We start from the raw sequence: 14444 nt of genomic DNA, 5'->3' as shown, positions 1-14444 counted from the left end.
AGCTGAAGCTAGTCGTATCGGACTGGCCATAAATGCGTCGAAAACAAAATACATGAGAAGAAGAGGCTCTAGAGAAGAAACACTACGCCTCCCACCACGAATATTGATAGACGGTGACGATATCGAGGTGGTTAACGAGTTCGTGTATTTGGGCTCACTGGTGACCGCCGATAATGACACCAGCAGAGAAATTCATAGAAGTATTTTGGCAGGGAATCGTGCGTACTTTGGACTCAGAAAAACCCTCTGATCGAGAAAAGTACGCCACCGCACGAAATTGACCATCTACAAATCGCTAATTTGACCGGTTGTTCTCTATGGCCTCGAGAACTGGACTATGTTGGCAGATGGAAGACGGAACGTGGAGACGGCGTATGAATCACGAATTGCAACAGCGGCTTGGGGAACCACCCATCGTACGGGCAGCTAAAATCGGACGTCTACGATAGGCTGGGCATGTCATACGGATGTCGGACGACAGCCCAGTGAAAATGGTTCTTGAATCCAATCCGTACAAGAAGAAGAGGAGCGCAGCGAGCAAGGTGGATCGATCAAGTGGAGGGTGATCTCAGCAGCATCCGTGCCTTGAGTGGCTGACGAGCAGCCACGTATGTGAAGACGTATTCTTGATACAGCAAAGGACACCCCAGGTCTATAGCTATTAGGTAAGGTAATGTAAGGTAAGTATTTGTAACCTTTTCCGTGAACACTTTGGCAGTGTATTCAGTAACGATAACCTTGACTACGAAGCAATCCAAAACGCTGTTAATAACGTACCTTACTATTCATCGGTGGGTTTTCCAGCCAGTGTTTCATTTAACGGTGTTATTGAAGCGTGTAAAATCTCAAATACTCTTCGAATACTAGCCTATGTGTTCAATTGTTCGCTGTCTTCTGGCGAATTTCCTAACATTTGGAAAAAGTCAATATTATTTCCTGTGCACAAGAAAGGCGACAAGCATATCATCTCGAACTATCGTGGTATTGTCATTGAGTGCTGCTTCCAAGTTGTTTGAGTTGATCGTCATGAACTTTCGCTGCAGCTCACATTACATCTCTGCCGATCAACATGGATTTGTTCCTAGGCGCTCAACGAATACAAATTTAGTACGTTATACATCATTTATCATCAGTAATATGGAAAAAGGTCATCAAATAGATGCTATTTATACTGATTTATCAGCTGCATTTGACAAGATTAATCATGACATTGCACTAGCAAAACTTGAGCGTATCGGTTTCCAGGGAAGGTTCCTTGACTGGATAAAGTCGTACCTTATTGGCCGCGAAATGTCGGTAAAAATCGAAGACATCACTTCTCAATCCTTTGCTATTACATCTGGAGTATCACAAGGAAGTCACCTAGGACCTCTTCTGTTTTTAATTTATATTAATGACGTCAATCTCTCGTTGAAGTGCTCTAAGCTCTCATACGCAGACGACTTCAAATTATTCTTCAACGCAAGGATGGCTTTTATCGTATCAAAGAACGCTCACTGGCAACTCTTCACACGATTGAGTCAGTGCCATCAAAGAGAGACGGATATCATCGCAACAACAAAAACCCGGCATGGCTCATTTAACATAGAATAGACACCAGTGCGAGAGCGAATTTCTCTCGATGACATTTCTGAGAATCAAAGGTTAGCACGCTGCTTTAGGGATCCTCTTTGAAGCAACAAACTTATTCTTATTTTCGTTTCGCGTTCCGATTCTATACAGGCAGTTATTAATTGCGATAGAATCATTTTACTATTGCCGCTTATTCTAACTATGTGCATATAACCTTTGCATAAGTTATGTCTATGAAAATGGGGTTTTGAAATATTGCAACCTAGAATGAGAATCATCAAGTTGAATCATAGATTCGATTTTCTGCGATAATTGTCAACTTGCGATTCTCTCCTGGGAAATTCCACACAGCAACGATCATTATCAGATTGTAATTTTTTATAAGGGCTTGAACTACTCAGAGTATGAAGTGGAGCGATGAAATGTAGCAAAATTCTCTCACGGTTCAAGCATTGAGAGACTCGAATTCTTGTAGCATCTTCTACCGGATTGAAAATGTTGTATACAATATAGATAGCAATATAGCAGCTTCTGTCAAATTTTCGGCAATCACCAACACTGCTTCAACGAGTGCTGCCAAAACGATGCTAAGTTCCTTCAGAAACAACTTGATAGTGTTGAGTGTTCCATAACAAGCTTTAATCGTAAACGGAATCCAATAATGTTCAACTATTCGCCTCTCGGTGTTGAGCTACTTAGAGTAAGCTGCATCAAAGATCTTGGTGTCATACTTGTTAGCAAATTAACTTTTTGTGAGCACATATCGTACATAGTCTCAAAGGTATCCAAGCAACTCGGTTTTATCTTCCGAATGACGAAGTCGTTCAAAAACATCCACTGCTTAGAAGCATTATATATTGCCCTGGTTCGCTCTATACTAGAGTTCTCGGCAGTAGTCTGGTCACCTTATTACCGTAATGGAGTACAACGCATCGAAGCTGTGCAGCATAAATTAGTCCGATTTGCTCTACGTCAGCTGCCTAGGAGAGACCCTTATAATCTTCCTATATATGAACACAGATGTAACCTAATTGGACTTGAGCTACTTAGAGATCGACGCAACGTTTGTAAAGCAATGTTCATTTCCGATTTGATACTTGGTCATATATACTGTCCTGATCTTCTCGGACAAATGGATATAAACATCCGACACAGAACTCTCCGGAGCAACTCTTTCCTCGTCATCCAGTTTTCTAGAACAAATTACGCGAAAAATGAACCCCTGTCTAGTATGACTCGCATATTCAATCGGTGTTAAACAATAATATTTTAATCTATCTCGTGTCACTCTCAAACGTTTATTTATTGCTTTTTTAAAACTTGACCTATTATTGAATGTATTTCAGAACCTTCGTATGTAATTTAATTTTGCTTAAGTGTAATATAGTTAATGTTTGTATGTAAAGTACAGCTCGTATTAGTTTAAAGTAGAAGTGTATCATTAGGATTTTGTATTATCTGTTGGTATTAAAAGATACACAATAACCTAAACTAAAAGATACTAAAAGATACAATAATAACCAATTACAATATGTGCATTTTCAGAATTGGTTTGATATCATAAAACGATGGTTTAAAGCATTTAAAATCCAAGATGGCGACTTTCGATTCATCGATAATTCTAGAAATCAGTAACAAAATGGATATTTTCGGTAACTTATTTTTATGTAAACGGAGGTTTGAGTGTACTAGATTTCGATCCAAATGAGAGTTGGAAAGTAATATAGATGAAATTCCATCAAATTTCACGTGATTTTTAAAGAGTAGAAATCCGACTCTATGTTGAGAAGAAATAATTCGAGACTATTATTTTTGAAAGTATTTTTGTTTATAACCATTAGTACAATTTACAGGACCGCACACACTTGACAAATCCTAAGGTGTTCGGTAATATAAAATACCGATAAGGTCGTACAAAAACTACCAAAGGGTTCACAAAATTTAACACAAATTATCTGGTTCTATCTCCATTACTAAACTAATCGGTAGTGCATCATTTTACCGAAATAGATCTGTAATCGCAGCTCACTGCACATCAAAAAATTTTTAATCGTTTTTCGAAAATAGTTACCTTCATCTCTAATTACCAGCAATGGAAATATTTACCTTGTACTTCAATACATAAATTTTAGACCTGGACAGCTTTGCAATGTTTCAATTACAAAACTTATTCAGTAAACCAATTTTTCTGAGACGTTTAGCTATTTACAGTTCCATGTTTTCATATTTTTTTTGATATAATTGAAATATTCATCATCATCTACGAACATCAAATTTATTTTCTTTACCGTGCTTCACTGTTGAACTACGAAAATTCGCTGATCCTGCACTAAGCTGATCTAAATATAAAGACAAAATTAGAAAATTAAGATCAAAGCTGGTCAATGAAAACTCGGTCGCTGGAGCAACCAGAGAATTTGAATAATCCTTGGTATCTAAAAGAAACAATCATCTGCTTAGCGTAAATATTATCCTAAACGAAATTTCAAAAGAACACGAAAATAATTAAATTACCGAATATCTAAGGAAGAAGTTTTATTTCCACCCGGCGTTTTTGCATTAAGGGATCTTCCTTTGGTAAATTACACTTTTTTCATCTTCTAATGTCCCATAACGAAAAAAATTCTCCACTGGAACACCAAACAAAGAAGATTATCAGGAAAAAGACACAGTCTCAAATTTTGCCAAGCAGACTAGCAGCGTATCATTACTGAGACGTCATTGCCATTGCCATTCTCATTTGTATTTGGTTGGCGAATAGCAAAAAAAAACACGATGGTTGCAAACCCATTTCAAAACTGTTTCGAATCGTTTTATTTCCTTATTTCCATTCCATTGACAACCCATGAATGGGCTCTGATAACTTGGCCAAAATAATCATTGCACACTACTCAAGTCAAGAAAGAAACAAAAATCCTTTCCTTAATACCGCACCCAAAGCCCGAAATTTATCTGCCATCAAAGAGTTCACGAGTAATCCATTACCGAAATTGTTTTACTGTGCTTGTCGCGCTGCCATGGCAAATCTAATTACGTAGCAATTCTTGACATTTCTCGACAAGTAACAATAACCATGACGACACGTCACATTCAATGATGTAAGCAACTTCGGAGATGCTGAAACGTTTCGAAATATAAGTAGGAAAGTGATCAAACAAATCAAACAATAAAATTCAATTTATCGCAAATTGAAATCATATGCCATCAAGAAACAAATATCACACATATCAATGAAAAACTCCCCATCTGATTGATAAAATCCATTCGCCTAACTAATGTTGTTGTAAAAGTAGTTTTGTTCGTATAAAAAAAGCAAAATTAAAAAATAGATATAGATAGCAATCTAAATATTATATGGATAGAGGTTAAAGCCGATAAACGATATAAAAAAAATATAGATAGCATTCTGTTTCGATTTTCGATCTTACACCTTGTTTAGTGTTTTTTTAAATGGGCACTTATTACTTTGGTAACTGGTAACAACAAAAAATATACTTTATACTTCGTCACATCATTTTGGTGCCTTTCCGTTTTGCGAATCTCGATAGCACTCGTTCCTAAGGCAATACACCTAGCTTCGGGTAGACTGAACAACGGACCTTGTAATGATATTAAATTCTCAATTAAAATAATGCGGTTTCACCGCAACGGGGGTTTCAACTTAACAAAGACAAAGCAACTAGCTTTGAGTAGACCGTGAAAACGAGTGGGTTACAGGTTTGTATGCGAGAGACCGCCACTTTCGACGACGGGCCACCGAAGGCCGCTGTGCCACCTGATTCACATGAAACACATTTTTCCATAAGTTTTCTAGGCAGATATGTACACGAAATAATTCAGGTCAAGTTAATCAGACAAGTTAATCTGACAAACTTGGAACAGCTTAAAATAGATTATTCGGCTGAAATAATTTCGATCCCACTAGAAATTATTATCTTTATTGATCGAATGTTCGCCATCAATAACATACAATAACCTCTCTCACGCGCCATGATCGTACCAACGAAGAACTACGACGCAAATGTAAATTTTTCTTCGAGAGATCGAAAAGTGATCATGATTCCAAAATGCTACATAAAGACTGTCCCAGAAAGTATGGACGCACTTTGATTTCGCTGTAAATAATTCACAAGTGTTAGATATTCAAATTTTATTCGATATACTGATAATACAACAACAGAATATTATCCTCAACATTTGCTACTTAGCCATTGTAGACTAGCTGGCGCACCTTCTTGCGAACGTTTCTCATTACATTCCGTACAGACTTCTTGGCGGCAAGTTTTGACACTTTTTTCCAATCTTTTTCGACTTAAATCGATGTCTCGGACTGGTTTAACACTTGCCCTTCTCGCACCGTATAATATTGTGGTCCCGGCAAGGATTTGTAATCGATTTTCACGTAGGTTCCGTCCTCCATGATTATGCAGTTCAAATTTCCAGCAAGAATCGTATTGTACAGCTTTCGAACCCTCGGCTTGATCGATGCTTCTTGTTTCGAACTACGTTTTGGTTGTTTCTGCTTCTTATAGGTTCGAAGATTCAAACGTTCTTTAGCACGAAGAACATTTGACTTCGAAGTGCCCACTTTTTTGGCCACATCCCGAACTGAAACCTCCTTCTTTTGCTCGAACGCCTTCAGTATACGTTTATCCAACTGAGGGTTAACAGGACCTTTTTTCGACCCGTTTTCGGTTTATCTTCAAAGGTGTTATCCTCACCGAACTTCCTTTCCTGGTTGCATTTCGCACGGCTTTTTCACTTACTACTTCCATTTTTGCTATTTTTCTCAGTGACAGTCCGCGTTCTGTGCACCATTTATACACAATTTTTCGACGTTGTTCTGCTGAAAGTCCACGCGTTTCGAAACAAACTAATGAAAACGATTAAACAACTGCACAAGTGGTTAGAGAAGAGTGTAAACAACAGGACGCAGCCATAAAAATTGACAGATTCTCAACCATTGCGAAATTGTAGCGGTTTTTGGTTGCGTCCATACTGGGACAGTCCTTACGCAAAGCGGTTTGAAGCTATATTCCTCTGTGAACACGAAGAGAATACAAATAATTGCCTCAAACAACCGATCTATTCAAGAAAAATTCCACTGTATGTTAGCGTCAGGCATAATCTCCATTCGCGAATAGGGTGTTAGATAAATAGGGTGTTAGTGTTAGATCTAACATCATTCAACAGTGCGTACAAGTTACGAATACAAGGTATTAGACCGCGACCATGATTATGCTATTTCAAAGTCATACCAAAAAACTTTTTTAATCCACCTAGGGGTGTAGATGCATTTCTCATTAACATATATATATATATATATATATATATATATATATATATATATATATATATATATATATATATATATATATATATATATATATATATATATATATATATATATATATATATATATATATATATATATATATATATATATATATATATATATATATATATATATATATATATATATATATATATATATATATATATATATATATATATATATATATATATATATATATATATATATATATATATATATATATATATATATATATATATATATATATATATATATATGTATATATATATATATATATATATATATATATATATATATATATATATATATATATATATATATATATATATATATATATATATATATATATATATATATAACGGGTGTTTTTCGGGAGGTTCGCTTTTCAATTGGGATTACTCTATTGCCTGAAAGTTTTTTTGACAGTGTAAAGTGACGTCTCTACTCAGTATTGTTTTGCAACTTATTATGAATAGGTTAACTTCAGAACAACGCTTCAAAATCGTGGCCATTTATTCTCAAAATCAGTGTTGAATTAAAACTGTTTATAGCGCAAAAGTCTCTTCAGTGATGAGGAGCATTTTTGGTTGAACGTCAACAAGCGAAATTGTCATATTCGGAACAAAAATAATCCACACGCCGTTCAAGAATTACCGATGCATCCCAATAAATGTACTGTTTGGTGCAATTTATGCGCTTTTTTTGGGATATGTGAAGTCATTGGTTTATGTAAATAAACCAGCAATGATTGATGCTATGGAAACCAATATGCAACGAGTCATTGCTGAAATACACCCTCAAATGGTTGAAATTTCAAATCAGCAAGCTCTTAAAAAACACCCTTCATATGCAAGCGACATAATTTCTACTTGAGGTGCTTCCGGAATTGGGAGCAGAGAAACGACCTAGACGAAATTTGTTTTGCGGATTTAATTCCAATTCTACGGTATCACCTATTTGTTTGTACCACTCTGAAACAGGAAAGGACTTTTAGACCTTTTATTTGAACTTTTGGAACTGAAAATTTGAAATATTCTTGCCTATTTTGCCAATGTCACCTACCACTTTGACAAAACACCTTGGAAACACCCATCATCCAGCAATCCCGGAACCGGATGTCAGATGCTTAAAATAAATTTCAATATCAGTTGGTGCTCCGGAATTGAAATCACATCAATTTGTCTATTTTCTCAAAATTAGAATCGAATGAAAAGAAATAATAACCTATTGAATGCCACATATTTTTCTGGTTTTGAAATAACAGAATGTGGAATTCCGAACTGATATATGAAAATATTTTATTATTCTCGAAATTGCTAATCGTCATTGCGTTAATGGACTTTTATCCGATATATTAGTAATCATTTTGCATCTAGTTCTATTACAAGAATCGCACTATGATTCATTATATAAAACCTTTTAATTATACGAATATATGAGTGAAGCTTCATTACATCAATAGATGGAACGGATTTGAACTTAATTTTTATTTACACCCTCATATGTGGATATTTTAATCTGCTTATATTGTTATCACAACCATGCTCTGAGTATCACAGAATAATTTTGGTGGGTATCGTGCTTGTCCACATCTCTAATCAATATCATGTATTAAATAATCCAATTTTAATATGAGAACTACGTACAAACAAGCCTTCATTAACGACATCACACTATAATGCCATTAACTCACCAGTCTGATGACAACCACCGTCGTTCCTTCTGGAACGTGACATTGTTAACAAATACTCTCTAAAGTTAACTCCCCATCGATTATTCTGTTCGTGAAATACTACCGTTCCGTAGCGGATAAAGATTAATTAGTGAAATGTCATGCAAACCCCGGTTGTGTTGTTGTTGTTGCTGCTGCTATGGTGCTACTACTGCTGCTGCTGCTGGCGTTATTTCAAAATGGTTTCAAGAGACACGATGGAAAATAAGCCCGCGAATGAATATGACGTTGTGGCCCACGCTTGCGGAACATAATCCATCTCGTTAATTCGTCCTACGTTGCAAATGCCGAATTTCATATCTCCTTCAGCCGACATCCATTGCGGTTTCCACAGCGCAATGAGAGTTATTTGGTGTGTTATTTTTATTTGTTTTGTTTATCTCTCTCGTACACAGCTCATAAACGAGATCAACGGGACGTTAGCTGGCAAATCTGGAAAAACGAAACAGACAATGAAAAGAAAAAATTAATACAAACGAATAAAGATGGATTTTTTTTTGGGTCGGAAAATAATTGTCCAGTTGTTTGAGGATTGCCGAGAAACACGTCGCTTTTGCGGTGGTAGATTGTGTACGTGACATTCAGATAAAAATTCGTTAAGTACATTGTATTTCAGACCCGCCAAAAATGGCTAACAGTGAAATAAAAAAAATTCGTGATAGTTCGAGTTGCAACGCTCATACAATTGACAATTTCATTCATTTTTGTTTTTCCTTCGCAATCGCTGCAAAAATCGATTTTAAAAATTGAAGTCCGAACTGCTGTTTGTAGATGCCATATCCGATAGAGTTCGTCAAGTTCATAGTCGAACACATGCAAAAAATGCTTTGATTTTAAATGATATGGCTGGGTAGATTTACTAAAACTGAAGAAAGTTGTTATGGCCCAATAAGCTGCAATCAAACTTTATCCGGTTTGATTTCCGGCACCGTAGTTAGAGATGTAGAGTTCTCGATAAAACTTTACAGTATAGCAACGCATTTGTTTTGCATGAATGAAGAATCCAATTCGACTCGAGACTAACTTGTGTGCATTTATATGCACTTTAATCAAATCATTCAATTCAGAAACTATTTATTTTTACAAAATGATTCCAAAGTTATAGGACATCAAATGAACACTTTTGAAAAAACATACTGAAGATTGAAGGTTCTTGAAAATTGCTTGTCCCAATATATCGAGAACGGCTAAGTCAAGGTTACTATGAACATTTTTTTTGTATATTTGAACTGTAAAATCATTTCGAAGGGTTGGAAAGGCAATTTTTGCTTTTTTCTTTAAATGATTTTAGCTGCAACAGGCCTTCTTTTTTCGGTGTATGAGTTATTGGGTGACACAATTTCTGTACAACTAACGGTTTCTGCGTTACAGCAACTTGATGAAAGTTACGCTTCATAGTCTTATCGTATGATCGTATTTTTATTAATCCCGACATGCAAAATTATAACACAAGAATAATGAATCACACATAATAGAAACAATGATTTGCAGGATTTTTTTTTCTAAAATAACCATTTATGTTGTCGATGATGCTGAAGGATGACAACTTGGATTTGATTTCCAATTAATGTAAATTCAGTAAATGTAGGTATAGCGTTCACAACCGATTGAAATCTACCAAATATAGAACACTTAAAATCCCTCTATTGATCAAAGATAGAATATCTTTATTATTTCTTTTTCGTGAATATACAGATCTTTCAAAGAACCGATTACTTATCACTTCTGAAGGTTTAACTATCTTAACGATGTTTTCTTCAAATGCGAAGAAACAACAAAATCATTATGAAAAATTTGCCACGTGTGTAGAGTGAACGGCGCACAAAATGCAGAGTTGCTTTTGTAACAAAATTTTCACAGTTTTTTGTTTTTTTAATGACTAAGTGGAAACATATATTGAAGAAGTCAAATGAGAAGCCCACAGAAAAGATGACTTTTTGAAAAATGATACGCACAGAGACAGGACTCGAACCTGCGTTTTTATGCAATCCGTGCATATGCGTTTACCATTTCCGCCACCACAACAGACTGAGTTGAAAAGCGTACCTCGAACAAATGATCTAAACCCTAGTCGCCTCATGACCGGTACCCTTCCTTTCTATGTTAATGATGGGTTTGCACTACACATTAGAGATGGTCGGGCTTCGGGTATTTGTACTTGTAGAAAAAATATGTTTGTCGAGTACGGGTCGAGTTTGAGTTTAAAAAATTGCTCTCTCGATCATGTCTACTACACATGATATCAGATCTCTCGAGTCACAGATCTATTTCACCGACCAGTGTGACTTCCTAGCGGGTAACGATAATAATTCTTCGTTGCTTCACCATAGTAAAATCCTAATTCCTCCTCTCATATAGTTTGAACGCAAATGAAGCTATTCGGTCAAACATGACTGGAAACGAATTAACTAAGCTATTCCTGTGAACTCATCTTTTCGTCCTATAAGTAATGTTCGTCGTGTTTGTGAATCTATTTTTCTACGTCCTTCTTCTATAAATGAAGTGATACTGTTAATACATGGTTTGGATAATAAGAAGAGCAACGACCCTGATAATGTCTCTGCCAGTGTACTAAAACTTAATTCATTGCATTCGCTAAAATACTCTCTCAGTGCTACAACGTAATTATTCAGACCGGTTATTACCATGACTGCCTCAAAATGGCTAAAGTCATTCAGGTGTTCAAATCTGGTGATCGTTGTGATTGTAAAAATTATCGTCTTATATCTACATTATCCGTATTTAACAAAATATTTGAAAAACTTCTAGTCTCTTGACTTATCGAATTCCAATATGGCTTCAGACAAGGCTCTAGCACACATACCGCTATAAGTGAATTAGTTGACGAAATTTTAAGCGAAATTGATAGTAAAAATATAGTTGGTGCATTAATTTTAGACCCTAAAAAAGTTTTTGACACATTAGATCATAGTATACATTTTAACAAACTCGATTGCTATGGTATCAGGGGCATTGCTAATAAAGGCATTATCCGTAGTTTCTTTTTTAAATTATTATTGTATTATTATTATTGTAAAATCAACAGACATATTGTAGTCCTAATGATAATTTCTAATACTAAGTAAAAATGTAGCTTGAATTGTTTTGCGTGGAAGGTGGAAGTCAAATCCAGATGATACACGATTGAACGATCTTTGCAAGCCTATAACGGGACCGTTTATTCCATAGTTGATGCGACGTAGAGGTAGTCGAAGATAGGCGTTGTTACGGAGAGCACGGGGACGAGCATTGATATTAACTTCATGGAGCAAAGCGGGACAGTCAATCCTATCATTCAAAATATCTTTATTGAAAGATGGCTTTTTGGTCAAGTGTTGCTTTAAAAAATATTTATTTTGCGTTAAAAGCCGACGTTTCGAAGGAATACCCCTTCATCTTCAGGGCAAAAACGACCACAAATATTTTTCGTCAAGTGGATTGAAACATTTAAAATGATCAAAAACGGGAATGGCTACTCTACAACAGTCACTTCCCCCGCACATCAAACCAGATTAAACAGTTGATGTGGATTATTCCAAGGTAATCGTCGAAGAACAAAACGTACGAATCTACGTTGTATAGATTCTAATCTATGAGCTCCATTGAGGTAAAGAGGGTTCCAGACTACTGAGCAATATTCCAAAGTAGAACGAACGAGTGTATAGTATAGAGTCTTCAGGCAAAAAAATCAAAATGCTTAGCCATTCTAAATATGAATCCCAAACAGCGAGATGCTTTCGCAACAATGTAGTTAATGTGCTGTTTGAACGATAACTGCTCATCGAGAAAGACACCAAGATCTTTGACGCATGTCGATCTACTAATAATAAATCCTTCAAGATAATATTCGAATTTGAACGGTAACTTTTTCCTTGTGAACGTAATGATTGAGTACTTTTCGGGATTCATTTTCATATGATTGGCTTTGCACAAATTCGACAAGATTTCTAATTGCCGTTGAAGGAATGTCGCATCTTCTGAGCTGCGGATGGTATGATAGATCTTGAGGTCATCAGCGAAAGAAACTCGTGGTCCATCCAGACAAAGATTAACATCATTGAGGTATAGTAAAAAAATCAAAGAGGCAAAATGACTCCGCTGTGGAATTTCTCCGCTGTGGAATTCCGGACGTTGCAACAAATTCTTCGGAAACACAATCATCAATTTTGATAGTAAGACGTCGAATGCTGAGATATGATTGTATACATTGAATGACATTTGCACCAAAGCCGAGTCGATTTAATTTTGCAATTGTGATGTTATTATTGATTTTATCGAAAGCAGAAGAGAGAACTGTATAGATAACGTCCGTCTGCAACCCATCTGACACAGTGTTTGTTATGTAAGGAAGTAATATTGGACCACTATTGTTCTTTTTATATATTAATGACATAAGTAATTTACAGCTTAAAGGAACTCCACGACTATTCGCCGATGACACAGCTCTGTTTTATCCTGACAGTAACATCAATGCTATTATTAACTCAATGGAAAGCAATTTAAGAATTCTTGATCAATATTTTAATGCGAACTTTTTATCATTAAATGTCACAAAGACTAAGTATATGATATTCAGTTCCATAAGGAAAACCATACCAACGCATAATCATCCCCAGCTCGGACACAATGCTTTATCGTCAACAGTATTTCATATTATTAACTAATTTCCTAATACATTTGTACTTTCCTTCCAACATAGCGTAGTAATTAAATTGGGGATCCCTTAAAAGGAAATTTTTTCCACTGGGACTCCACTTTGTGTTAATAATAAATTGCACATCAATGCATGAATAAAGCATAAGCATGTTATATTGTTTCTAGAAACAATATTTACAGTATCGAACCAGATTATCGCTAGTCACTGTTTGTATTCGAGTTTTGTATGCCAGCATTTATTTTTATAGTGTTAAGTTTCTCTACCATTCTGCGATTTCGGTTGAAGCGATAAACTTTTCCTCATTATCAATCGAGTTCATCTTATGTAATTTAGAAATTAATCTTAAGCACTCAAAATTTACCCTGGTTTGTCAATTTCTCAGGCAAAACGACATAACATGGAATTTCATCCGAGATTGCATGACACAAGATCAGAGCATATCAATTAAAGCTTCAAATCGTTTTATGGCACTTTTTGTCTTGCTGTCTAGCAACAACCTACCTCTAGCATGCTACACGTAGGACTGAAACGTTGGCTATAATTTTACTTCTATTTATAGATTTGCGTGCTTCCTCGCGTTTGCATCGATTGACCAATCAGAGCGATGCTTTTCCATAGATATATCGCTTACTCCTTCAAAACCGTCGTCTATGGCAGGGAAATTCGGTATGCCGGAGATTTTTAGCAGACAAAAACGACACTGTTCGCTACTAATCCAAATTTAAATCATTTATAATTGAAAATACGTGGTTTGATACACTCAAATCGAAATTAAAAAATATTTCCAATCAAACGATGAAATACTATCAATAATTGATACAAAATAGACTGAGCTGTAAGTGTTTAAAACCTGACCACATTTCTACATGTATTTTTCCTTGAGTTTCAAATGTGCAGCCCTATATAGAAAATGAAGATATGTTCCATATAAAAAATGATGTACTTTTATAAACAAACCTGAAATAGTTTATGATATAATCAACAGAATATACAAAAATAAAAGTGGCCTTATCTTGTATATCAGCTAAATTTGAACAAGTTTAATAAATGCAGAAATACCTACTATAATGTTTAAAAAATAGTAGGAACATGTTTTATTAAATTCAAATCATCGTGACTATATTGAATTTTATTAGGGGAAGAGTTGT

At 35.4% G+C, this 14444-nt stretch overlaps 1 protein-coding gene across 4 annotated transcripts in view; it reads right to left on the bottom strand.

The window, feature by feature from the left end:
* The window catches only part of LOC131440500 (titin), a 350616-nt gene that overhangs the window by 221631 nt on the left and 114541 nt on the right, over positions 1-14444 (bottom strand). For 2 of the 4 annotated variants that reach the window (XM_058611823.1, XM_058611825.1), the window contains exon 2: positions 8601-8699. The exons of 1 other annotated variant lie outside the window; for it this stretch is intronic. The gene's annotated coding sequence lies outside the window, so the exon portion shown is untranslated. Of the gene's footprint in view, positions 1-8600; positions 8700-8748; positions 9072-14444 lie in introns of those variants that run through there. One more of the 4 variants, XM_058611824.1, reaches the window with a different exon arrangement.

This window comes from Malaya genurostris, chromosome 1 (assembly GCF_030247185.1).
Source record: "Malaya genurostris strain Urasoe2022 chromosome 1, Malgen_1.1, whole genome shotgun sequence".
Classification (NCBI taxonomy): Eukaryota; Metazoa; Arthropoda; class Insecta; order Diptera; family Culicidae; genus Malaya; species Malaya genurostris.
This window is presented reverse-complemented; position numbering and strand designations above follow the sequence as displayed.